The sequence below is a fragment of the Chiloscyllium punctatum genome, chromosome 5 (genome assembly GCF_047496795.1).
Source record: "Chiloscyllium punctatum isolate Juve2018m chromosome 5, sChiPun1.3, whole genome shotgun sequence".
Taxonomy (NCBI): Eukaryota; Metazoa; Chordata; class Chondrichthyes; order Orectolobiformes; family Hemiscylliidae; genus Chiloscyllium; species Chiloscyllium punctatum.
Window position 1 is genome coordinate 95,276,979 of NC_092743.1, and position 12,567 is coordinate 95,289,545.

The following is a 12,567-nucleotide window of genomic DNA, read 5'->3' on the forward strand; positions in this document are numbered from 1 at the left end:
CCAGACTGATTGGAGTCTGGCCAAGTTTATTGCCCCTCTGAAAACATTCAAGGACAGAGTCTCCTTGAGCCAAGGAACAGCTTTTAGGGAAAAAAGGGACTAGCTCTGTGACACAATCCATGAAAACCACAAGCATACAGTTGGATGATAGAATTTGAAAATCCACAGTACATTTTCATCATTATCATGGCACAATTAAATAGAATTGGAGGCACTTAGAGTCATAAAGATGTACAACATGGAAACAGACCCTTAGGTCCAACCCGTCCATGCTGACCAGATATCCCAACCCAATCTCGTCCCACCTGCCAGTACACCGTCTATATCCCTCCAAACCCTTCCTATTCATATACCCATCCAAATGCCTTTTAAATGTTGCAATCGTACCAGCCTCCACCACTTCCTCTGGCAGCTCATTCCATACCCACACCACCCTGTGTGTGAAAAAGTTGCCCCTTAGGTTTCTTTTATATCTTTCCCCTCTCTCCCTAAACCTATGCCCTCCAGTTCTGGACTCCCCGACCCCAGGGAAAAGACTTTGTCTATTTACTCTATCTATCTATGCCCTTCATAATTTTGTAAACCTCTACAAGGTCACTCCTCAGCCTCCAAAGCTCCAGGGAAAACAGCCCCAGCCTGTTCAGCCTCTCCCTGTAGCTCAGATCCTTCAACCCTGGCAACATCCTTGTAAATCTTTTCTGAACCTTTTCAAGTTTCGCAATATCTTTCCGATAGGAAGGAGACCAGAATTGCACGCAATATTCCAACAGTGGCCTAACCAATGTCCTGTACAGCCGCAACATGACCTCCCAACTCCTGTACTCAATACTCCGACCAATAAAGGAAAGCATACCAAATGCCTTCTTCACTATCCGATCTAACTGCGACTCCAGTTTCGAGGAGCTATGAACCTGCACTCCAAGGTCTCTTTGTTCAGAAACACTCCCTAGTACCTTACCATTAGGTGTATAAGTCCTGCTAAGATTTGCTTTCCCAAAATGCAGCACGTTGCAGTTATCTGAATTAAACTCCATCTGCCACTTCTCAGCCCATTGGCCCATCTGGTCAAGATCCTGTTGCAATCTGAGGTAACCTTCTTCGCTGTCCACTACACGTCCAATTTTGGTGTCATCTGCAAACTTACTAACTGTACCTCTTATGCTCACATCCAAATCATTTATGTAAATGACAAAAAGTAGAGGGCCCAGCACCGATCCTTGTGGCACTCCACTGGTCACAGGCCTCCAGTCTGAAAAACAACCCTCCACCACCACCCTCTGTCTTCTACCTTTGAGCCAGTTCTGTATCCAAATGGCTAATTCTTCCTGTATTCCATGAGATCTAACCTTGCTAATCAGCCTCCCATGGAGAACCTTGTCAAACGCCTTACTGAAGTCCTTGTAGATCATATCTACTGCTCACCCCTCATCAATCCTCTTTATTACTTCTTCAAAAAACTCAATCAAGTTTGTGAGACATGATTTCCCACACACAAAGCCATGTTGACTATCCCTAATCAGTCCTTGCCTTTCTAAATACATGTACATCCTGTCCCTCAGGATTCCTTCCAACAATTTGCCCACCACCAAGGTCAGGCTCACTGGTCTATAGTTCCCTGGCTTGACCTTACCCCCCCCCTCCCCCCTTCTTAAACAGTGGCACCACGTTGGCCAACCTCCAGTCTTCCAGCACCTATGACTATCAATGATGCAAATATCTCAGCAAGAGGCCCAGCAATCACTTCTCTAGCTTCCCACAGAGTTCTCGGGTACACCTGATCAGGTCCTGGGGATTTATTCACCTTTACCCATTTCAAGACATCCAGCACTTCCTCCTCTGTAAATACTGATGCAAAATATTCATTTAGTATCTCCCCCATTTTCTGCGGCTCCACACAAAGGCTGCCTTGCTGATCTTTGAGGGGCCCTTATTCTCTCCCTAGCTACCCTTTTGTCCTTAATGTATTTGTAAAAACCCTTTGGATTCTCCTTAATTCTATTTGCCAAAGTTATCTCATGTCCCCTTTTTGCCTTCCTGATTTCCCTCTTAAGTACACTTCTACTTCCTTTATACTCTTTTCATCTTCTTTAATATGGATAGAGACAAAATAGCATTTCTGGGTTACCATCTGTAAATTACTATAAATCTACTTTGGTGGGATTTTTATTCTGTACCAAAATACTATAAGGGTGCTGGGAGTAAAGCCAACTTGAGTGATAACTTGGGGCTTAAACTAAATCAAGCTGAACCAAACGGAAATCTTCACATGGGTGGAGTAGGGTTTCTGTGTTGAAGTGGGAGGGTGTGTTTCAGGTAGAGAATTAGTCAAAATAATTTGTTGGTGACAGCATACTGGATTTGAAGACAAAAAAGGACTGCTGCTTCAACATTTCCATAGGTGCATACACCCACCTGAGTAATTCATGATTGTTGAAAGTATAAATTAAAAAATGAAAATCTTTTGCTCATCTTCACTTTTGCTTTAACTCTTTATTGCCATGAAGTGAAATGTAAAATTCAGTTAATAAAACTTGCAATATACAGACAGAATTATATGTCTAAAGTAAATTAAACTGGATGCTGAACCATATTGAATGGACTCTTAGAGTTGCAGTAAAGGATAAAGCCCTAATACATAACAAAGCACAAATATTTTGTCTAAGCTAAAAACTGAGAGTAAAAAAAATGCCAAATCCTAACTAATTTTTCTTCTATGATTATGAACATCATACATTTCACATCAGCTAAGGAAGGTTTTGTGTGATCGCCTCGTGAATCTGTTCTGGGACAAATATCCCAGAAAGGAAAATGAATAATCAAGTTGTAATACGAATTTAGTCAAGACTAAAGCACAGAAACTCTCGAAGCACTTCATGATGATAGGTGTAAGTGCAATAAGGAGGTAGTTGTTGAGACAGGATGCTGAAGACATCTTCGGCATGGGGACGATGGTAGCAGCTTTGAAGCACATTGGAACGATGGCGCAGCTGAGGGAGATGTTGAAGATGTCTGTCAGAACTGTGATGTGTGCTCAATTCTTGTATCCTGAGCATTTGAGAATCTTACAGAACTTCATAAATTCTGATCTAACTGATCAATCCTGATGTCTCTGTGCTAAGCACAGGCTTCCTACCAACACTTATTCATCTCATCAGTAACCCATTTTATTCCTTTCTTCCTTATCTGTTAATTTAGCTTTCCCTTAAAAGCAAATATATTGGCCATCTCTACTATCAGGTTCCACATTTTCCCCATGCTCTGGATAAAGGAGTTTTTGCTGAATTCCCTATAAGATTTATTAGCAACTATCTTATAATTATGGGTCTAGATTTGGTGTCCTTTGCAAGTGAGAACATTTTCTCCACATCTACCCTATTGAAACTTTTTACTATATTAAGTCTTCAAATAAGATCATTCTTCATACTGTTTTCTGGAGAGTCTGTCCATTTCTTTTGTGATCTTTAGAACTTTGTGTCATTGAGCACAGCACAGAAACAGACCCTTCAGTCCAATTCCATGGCAATCAGATATCCTAAATTAATCTAGCTCCATTTGCCAGCATTTGGCCCTTATTCCCCTAAGCTCTTCCTATTCATATGCCCATTTAGAAGCCTTCAAGTGTTGTTATTGTACCAGCCTCCATCAGTTCCTCTGGCAACTTATTCCATAAATGTACCACCCTCTGAGTGAAAAAGGTTTCCCCTTAGGTCCCTTTTAAATCTTTCCCCTCTCACCTTAAACCTATCCCTTCGAGCTTTGGACTCCCCCACCCTGGGAAAAACACATTGGCTATTCACTGTATCCATGCTTTTCATGATTTTATAAACCTCTATATGGTCACCCCTCAGTCTCTGATGCTCCAGGGAATATCCCTATAGTTCAAACCCTCCAACCTGGCAACATCCCTATAAAGCTTTTCTGAAACCTTTCAATTTTCACAACATTCTTCTTATAGCAGGGAGACCAGAATTGCACACAATATTCCAAAAGTGGCCTTACCAAAAGTGTCCTGTACAGTTGCAACATGACCTCCCAATTCCTATACTCAATGCTCTGACCGATAAAGGAAAGCATATCAAACACCTTCTTCATTATCCTGTCTACCTGCAACTCCACTTTCAAGGAACTTTTACTCCATGGTCTCTTTATTCAGCAACACTCCCCAGGACCTTATTAAGTGTATAAGTCCTGGCCTGATTTGCCTTTACAAAATGCAGCACCTCGTATTTATAAACTCCATCTGCCACTCTTCAGCCCATTTGCCCATCTGATCAAGATCTTGTTGTACTCTGAGGTAATCTTCTTTCTGTTCACTACACCTTCAATTTTAGTGTTATTTGCCTACTTCCTATGTTTACATCCAAATCATTTATATAAATGAGGAAAATGAGGAAATGAGGAAAAACAGCACCAATCCTTGTGACAGGTCTCCAGTCTGAAAAGCAACCCTCCACCTCCACTCCCTATCTTCTCCCTTTGAGCCAGTTCCCTATCCAAATGGCTAGTTCTCCCTATGTTCCATGTGATCTAACCTTACTATTTCACTCTACCCTCATCAATACTCTTCGTTACTTGGATGTACATTTGCTCGCTAAGCTGGAAGGTTCATTTTCAGATGTTTCGTCACCATACTAGGTAACATCATCAATGAACCTCCTGTGAAGCACTGGCGGTATGTCCCACTTTTTATTTATATGTTTAGGTTTCCTTGGGTTGGTAATCTCATTTCCTGTTCTTTTTCTCAGGGGGTGGTAAATGGGATCCAAGTCAATATGTTTGACGATAGAGTTCCGGTTGGAGCCATGCTTCTGGGAATTCTTGCGCATGTCTCTGTTTGGCTTGTCCTAGGATGAATGTGTTGTCCCCATCAAAGTGGTGCTTTTCCTTAGCTGTATGTAAAGATACTAGTGAGAGTAGGTCATTTATTTTTGTGACTAGTTGATGTTCATATATCCTGGTGGCTACTTTTCTGCCTGTTTGTCCAATGTAGTGTTTGTTACAGTTCTTGCAAGGTATTTTGTAAATGACATTAGTTTCGCTCCTCCCAAGAGGGAAGGGTGGGTTGGTGGCATTGTGGACCTGACAAGAGAGTCGCAGAGGGAATGGTCTTTATGGAAAGTGATGGGGAGGGGAGGGAAATCTATCTCTGGTGGTGGAGTCCGTTTGTACATGGCAAAAATGGCAGAGGATGGTGGAATGTATATGGAGGTTGGTGGGGTGAAAGGTGAGGACCAGGAGGGTTCTGTCCTTATTGTGGTTGGACGGGTCAGGTTTGAGGACAGAGGTGCGGGAAGTGGATGAAGTGCACTGGAGGGCATAATCGACCATGTAGGAGGGGAAATTGCGGTCTTTGAAGAAGGAGGCCATCTGGTGTGTTCTGTGGTGGATCTGGTCCACATGGAAGGAGAAATAACATTGCAAGAGCCTAACTAATACCCTTAATATCAGATATTGATTGTACATTTCTCCAACAAGAAATTAAATAAATGATGTTTAGTTATTGCGATAACCACATTAATCTGTCGTGCTTAAATCTTGCTAATGAATTAAATTAACAAGAACTTTACATACTGCTTATTGTTACATTGATAATCTTATTGTCACATTTGTGTTAATGAAGTAATGCTGCTTCTCAGATTTCTATACCCTACTCCATCTATTGATTATTTTGGCAAGAACAAGTCAATTCACTTACAATAGTAAAAAGGTACTTGCTTAGTTCATATAAATATGAACATACACTAAACTGGTAAACAAAACATGGTTTGAAATGCATTGGAAGTCTTACAGTAAAATTTTAGTTTTATGTAACAAGAACTTCTGGTAGCATTGGCTACAAAAATGACTGCAGACAATCAGAAAACTTTGTCTTCTGAAATCAAAAGTGTAATAAAACAACAACTGGAAAATGTAGCCAATGGCTGGACAGTTTACAGGATTGCTTGGCAGGCATCCAGAATGCTAAGTATTTTTTTCAAGATTTGGAGTACTTCCCAGGGACTGAAAAATTACACCATGTTCTTTGTTAACTGCAACACATTATCAATGAGGATGAGCGCCTCACCAAGACCTTCCCCACACCTCCACTACTTGCCTTTAAACAACCACCAAACCTTAAACAGATCGTTGTTCACAGGAAACTGCCCAGCTCTAAGGACAACTCCATACAACCCTGTCACGGTGGACGCTGCAAGACGTGTCAGATTGTGGACATAGATACCACTATTCCGCGTGGGAACACCTCCCACCTTGTACATGACCTTGTTCATGTGACTCAGCCAATGTTGTCTATCTTATACGTTGCAGGCAAGGATGCCCGAAGGCATGGTACATTGGGGAAACCGAGCAAAGGCTACGACAACGGATGAATGGGCACCACACAACAATCAACAGACAGGAGGGTATCCTCCCCGTAGGGGAACACTTCAGTGGTCCAGGACATTCAATGTCAGACCTTTGGGTGACCATCCTCCAAGGTGGACTTCGGGATAGGCAGCAGAGAAACGTGGCCGAGCAGAGGCTGAGATCTAGGTTCGGTACCCATAGGGAGGGCCTCAACCGGGACCTTGGGTTCATGTCACACTACAGGTAATCACCATTGCACTACACACACACACACACTTTCTCACACTCACAATCCCCACCCCAGACAGACAGACAGACAGACAGACACACACAGACAAAGACCCACATGCACACATATATCTTGTGGGGTGAATTTGTACTTGCAGAGTTACATTGTACTTTGCTCAAAAACTGCATGAATCCATGTAGAACTCTGAGCTCAAAAACTGCATGAATTTATGTAAAACTCCGTTATCTCACTTTTTAGATTAGAATCAATCTAAACATCAGGTCATAGACAAACAACACAGAGGGCCAACACCTTCAACATATTGTCTAGCTATCACCATTGTTAACAGCTAACCTGAGAATGCAACTTTAAAAAAAGGTTTTGTGATTTACATATGAAAGAAGTGAAACTATCACTGTATTCTAACAGATGAAAGGCTTAACAGACAATCAATTTTTCAATGTATAATTTCAGTTACATCACACTGTAAATTTTTGCTATAAATTCTGTGTTACAAACGAGCCCTCCACTATCACCTGTAAGGTGGTGAAGGATGAAGGAGCGTCGCTCCGAAAGCTAGTGTGCTTCCAATTAAACCTTTTGGACTATAACCTGGTGTTGTGTGATTTTTATTTTCTCAAGATATTTTATGAATGAATCATAACCAAAAATTAAACAAATAATGCTAATATGCAAAAATCTGAGCTTTGTGAGGAGCATCTGTCTCTTCTAAAAGTAACTTGGATGTCCGAGTACTCTTTCTTCCTTTATAAGGGTTTCCCCCAATCATTGTTCTGTGCCAAAGGACCACTGTACTGTTTGTGAGACTGTGCGAAGGGGTTCGTGAAAGCTGGAAGAGCAACAGGACTTTCTGTCATTGAGAGTATTTCCTGGTATGTTCAAACAGGTGAGGGTGAAATTATAGGCAATCTTCTTGTGTCCCCTTGTTTGAATACAACTCCTACTTGTTTCAAAACTTCCATGGCCCTCCTTCAACTTTTCCAGGTCCAAGTAGCATCCCATTATCGATCTGTCCATTGGGCTGGGAAGGGGCAGTTAAGTTCTGGATTAGTGGTGCTGGAAGAGCACAGCAGTTCAGGCAGCATCCAAGGAGCTTCGAAATCGACGTTTTGGGCCAAAGCCCTTCATCGGGAATAAAGGCAGTGAGTCTGAAGTGTGGAGAGATAAGCTAGAGGAAGGTGGGGGTGGGGAGAAAGTAGCATAGAGTACAATAGGTGAGTGGGGGGAGGGGATGAAGGTTATAGTCAGGGAGGAGAAGGTGGAGTGGATAGGTGGAAAAGGAGATAGGCAGGTAGGACAAGTCTGGACAAGTCATGGGGACAGTGCTGAGCTGGAAGTTTGGAACTAGGGTGAGGTGGGGGAAGGGGAAGTGAGGAAACTGTTGAAGTCTACATTGATGCCCTGGGGTTGAAGTGTTCCGAGGCGGAAGATGAGGCGTTCTTCCTCCAGGCGTCTGGTGGTGAGGGAGCGATGGTGAAGGAGGCCCAGGACCTCCATGTCCTCGGCTGAGTGGGAGGGGGAGTTGAAATGTTGGGCCACGGGGCGGTGTGGTTGATTGGTGCGGGTGTCCCGGAGATGTTCCCTAAAGCTGTCTGCTTGGAGGCGCCCAGTCTCCCCAATGTAGAGGAGACCGCATCGGGAGCAACGGATACAATAAATGATATTAGTGGATGTGCAAGTAAAACTTTGTTGAATGTGGAAAGCTCCTTTAGGGCCTTGGATAGAGGTGAGAGAGGAGGTGTGGGCGCAGGTTTTACAGTTCCTGCGGTGGCAGGGGAAAGTGCCAGGATGGGAGGGTGGGCTGTAGGGGGAGCGTGGACCTGACCAGGTAGTCACAGAGGGAACGGTCTTTGCGGAAGGCGGAAAGGGTGGGGAGGGAAATATATTCCTGGTGGTGGGGTCTGTTTGGAGGTGGCGGAAATGTCGGCAGATGATTTGGTTTATGCGAAGGTTGGTAGGGTGGAAGGTGAGCATCAGGGGCATTCTGTCCTTGTTACGGTTGGAGGGGTGGGGTCTGAGGGCGGAGGTGTGGGATGTGGATGAGATGCGTTGGAGGGCATGCAGTTAAGTGATGAATGTGAAGACAATGACAGGAGCAAGAAATGAATCCTAATAATGGTCCATCCTTACTCTCCCTTTCCCCTTTGAGTTACTTGAATGTGTTGGTTGCATGTTTAAACTCTTGCAATTCACTATTTGAATCTATTTGTCTTGTCTGCCCTGTTGGTCATACCATGCTTACCCTGACCAAAATCACAAATTTCATCTTCTGGACTGCATCCACAGTACATTATCCCTGCTTATACCCTCAGCATCATCCCTGCAGCATTTGACAAGTTCAGCTAAGCTGTTCTCCTATAGCCTGTAATAACTTTCTGACATTATCTAGTTCCATTGAATATTCTTTGAATATTTTTATTCTGCTAGCAACATTTTTTTTTTGTTTCTGCATTTTGCCACTTTTGGGCACATTCTTCGACTATAAAATAATTTGTTGTGACCCCCCTCTATTATGTCATAGCGTGCATCAAGGGTATCAGCTTCCCATAGAATGCTAAGAAGTAGGAACAGGAATAGGTTGATACACAATTCAATAGAATCATGACTGATCTGACACTCCTTTCACCTGGTGTCCTACCCTTTCTCCACAACCCTTGATTCCCCTACTGATCAAGAATCTATCTCAGCCTTAAAAATACACAAAGTCTCTGCCCCTTGTCTCTGTGACAAGGATTCCAAAGATTCTCAACCCTTTGACAGAAGAAATTCCTTCTCATCTCAATCTTAAATTGGCACCCCTTAATGCTGAGTCTATGTCCTCTCGACCTAGACTCTCCCATGAAGGGAAACATCCTCTCAGCATTTACTCGATCAAGCCCTATATGTTTCATTGAGATCACCTAGTAGATTCCTAGCAGGTTTAGTCTTTGCTCATAACTCAATCACTCCATACTGAGGGTTATCAGCCTTCTCTTGAACTACCTCTCATGAAATAACATATTTCCTTAAATAACCAAACCAGCTTAGAGTACTCCAGATGTGGTTTCTCCAGTACCTTGTACAATAGCAGTAAGACATATATTCCAAAGTTCCAGTAGCCTTCATGATTACCTGTTGCATCTGTGTATTAGTTCTCTGTGTTTTATGCATAAGTATTTCTTGTTTTTGCATTTTTTTTGTTTCTGCATTTTGCCACTTTTGGGCACATTCTTCGACTGTAAAATAATTTGTTGTGACCGCCCTCTATTATGTCACAGTGTGCAAGACTCTGTGTTGCAGCTTTCTGCAGTTTTTTTTTCCCGTTAATTCTTTGTTTTTTCTGTTTTCTCTTCCAAAATGAATAAATTCATATTTTCCCACATTACACACCATTTCCAACTTTTTGCCTACCACTTAACCTATCAATAGCTCTCTTTCTGTTGTTTTATCCCTGTCATAACCTGCCTTTCCACTTATTTTTGTGTCATCTGCATACTTAACTGCTTTCCTCCACCAAGTCATTAATTTTTGGGAAAGCAAATCTTAGCAGGACTTATACACTTACTATTAAGGCCCTAGGGAGTGTTGCTAAACAAAGAGACCTTGGAGTGCAGGTTCATATCTCCTTGAAAGTGGAGTTGCAGGTAGATAGGATAGTGAAGAAGGCGTTTGGTATGCTTTCCTTTATTGGTCAGAGTATTGAGTACAGGAGTTCGGAGATCATGTTGCGGCTGTACAGGACATTGGTTAGGCCACTGTTGGAATATTGCGTGCAATTCTGGTCTCCTTCCTATCGGAAAGATGTTGTGAAATTTGAAAGGATTCAGAAAAGATTTACAAGGCTGTTGCCAGGGTTGGAGGATTTGAGCTATTGGGAGGGGCTGAACAGGCTGGGGCTGTTTTCCCTGGCGCGTCGGAGGCTGAGGGGTGACCTTATAGAGGTTTACAAAATTATGAGGGGCATGGATAGGGTAAATAGACAAAGTCTTTTCCCTGGGGTCGGGGAGTCCAGAACTAGAGGGCATAGGTTTAGGGTGAGATGGGAAAGATGTAAAAGAGATCTAAGGGACAACTTTTTCACGCAGAGGATGGTACATGTATGGAATGAGCTGCCAGAGGATGTGGTGGAGACTGGTACAATTGCGACATTTAAGAGGCATTTGGACGGGTATATGAATGGGAAGGGTTTGGAGGGATATGGGCCGGGTGTTGGCAGGTGGGACTAGATTGGGTTGGGACATCTGGTCGGCATGGACAGGTTGGACCGAAGGGTCTGTTTCCATGCTGTACATCTCTATGACTCTCTGACTCTATGTGGCAGAACTGAAGTTATTGGAATGTGTCCTGATACACTTCAATATCCATTACATAGCAGAATTGCTATTACAATGTTTATCTCACTGTAGAACACAGTATATCAAAAGGCATTAAAATCTATACTGGCGGTCCACTTAAACTGGTCACCAGGTGACATAGAACTCCAATCCGTGACTGTGGCCTCTGTCATAAATGTTTATCATTTTCCTTCTTTATTTAATTGTTGGATTCACCACTATCTCACTCAGGAACATAGCTTCAGCGCTCATAATACTTCAGACAGAGACACAATATATAATTAGAAACTTAACTCAAGCTCTGATCAAAGAAGAAATTGTTTAGGGCACAAAGAGAAGATGAGCATTTAAGACACAGTTGGAGTCACTCTTTACCTGGAGACAATTCTGAGTGGACTCCTGGATTTGATTATTGTTCATGGTGCTGTCTTCTAGCAAGAGATCAGGACTGTAATAACAAACGGCTCAGTGCTCATTACTTCTGACTTTTTAAATTAAAAAATTAGGTTTAAACAGATGTTTGCAAACGGCCACATTAGAGTATACAAAGATATTAATCAGATTATCAGGAAAGTTCCAAAAAGTTAATTCCAAATCAGAAACCAGATGTAAGTTTACCCTAAAGGTTCCAACTCCTTTGCATTCAGCATATTGAAGTATATTCACATTGAGGTAAGGTGAACTAGGATAGAAATTCAAAATTAATCCGAAATGAAAGTTGCCTAAAATTCACAATTAATCTTAAATGAAAGTCACCTCCATTTTGCAGATGGTTAATTTCTATTTAAACTGGTTGAATCAGTCTCGATGAAGTTCCAAAGGACTTGGTGTGAATAATGGAATGATGGAGTGTTCATGTTAAGGGACGAGGATGACAAACTGGAGCAGGTGGACTTCAGGATAGGCAGCAACACAAAGTGGCTGAAAGAGGCTGATAGCCAAGTTCAGTACCCATGAGGATGGCCTCATCCAGGATCTTGCGTTCATGTCGCGCTACAGGTAACTCCACTACACCATACAATCTCTCACATACACACAAGCACACGTGCACACACACACTCTTACATACCCACACACTCACACAGACTCTCTCTCATATACACACACCCTCGCACAGCCTTTGCTCCATCCCACCCACACACACACTTTACCAAGCTTTCACACATCCTAACACTCTCTCACATGCACTCAAACACACACACTCTCTCTCATACATACATACACACATACAAGTATATGGGGTGAATCTGTATTTGCAGAATTATATTTGCAGACACATTGTATTTTGCTTAAAATGCACAATCTGCAGGCAGTCAATACATGTAATATTTTGTAAATTCCACTTTGGAAACAGAACCAGTCTGACTCAAGATTGGGATACATACAGACTCTGACCTCACACTTTTAATGCATTGTCTGAGCTGAGATGTCACCTTTTGTTGTAGAACCTTGTTATCTTGAGAAGTTGACTTCAAAGAAGGTCTGGGATTTACATATTAATGAACAGTAACCTGCAGGTTTATTCAATATATCACTGTATGACACTAATGTTTTGCTATAAACTCTGTATCTCCACAACGACCTGATGAAGCAGCAGTGCTATGGAAGCTAGTGCTTCCAAATAAACCTGTTGGACTATAACCTGGTGTTGTGTGATCT

General features: G+C 42.3%; 1 long non-coding RNA gene across 1 annotated transcript in view; it reads left to right on the forward strand.

The window, feature by feature from the left end:
- Positions 1-7,185, forward strand: part of LOC140477244 (uncharacterized) — a 99,077-nt gene extending 91,892 nt beyond the window's left edge. Inside the window, exon 2 of the long non-coding RNA XR_011960686.1 lies at positions 6,307-7,185. This is a non-coding gene — a long non-coding RNA (uncharacterized lncRNA). The remainder of the gene's footprint in view (positions 1-6,306) is intronic.
- The last annotated feature ends 5,382 nt before the right edge of the window (positions 7,186-12,567 follow it).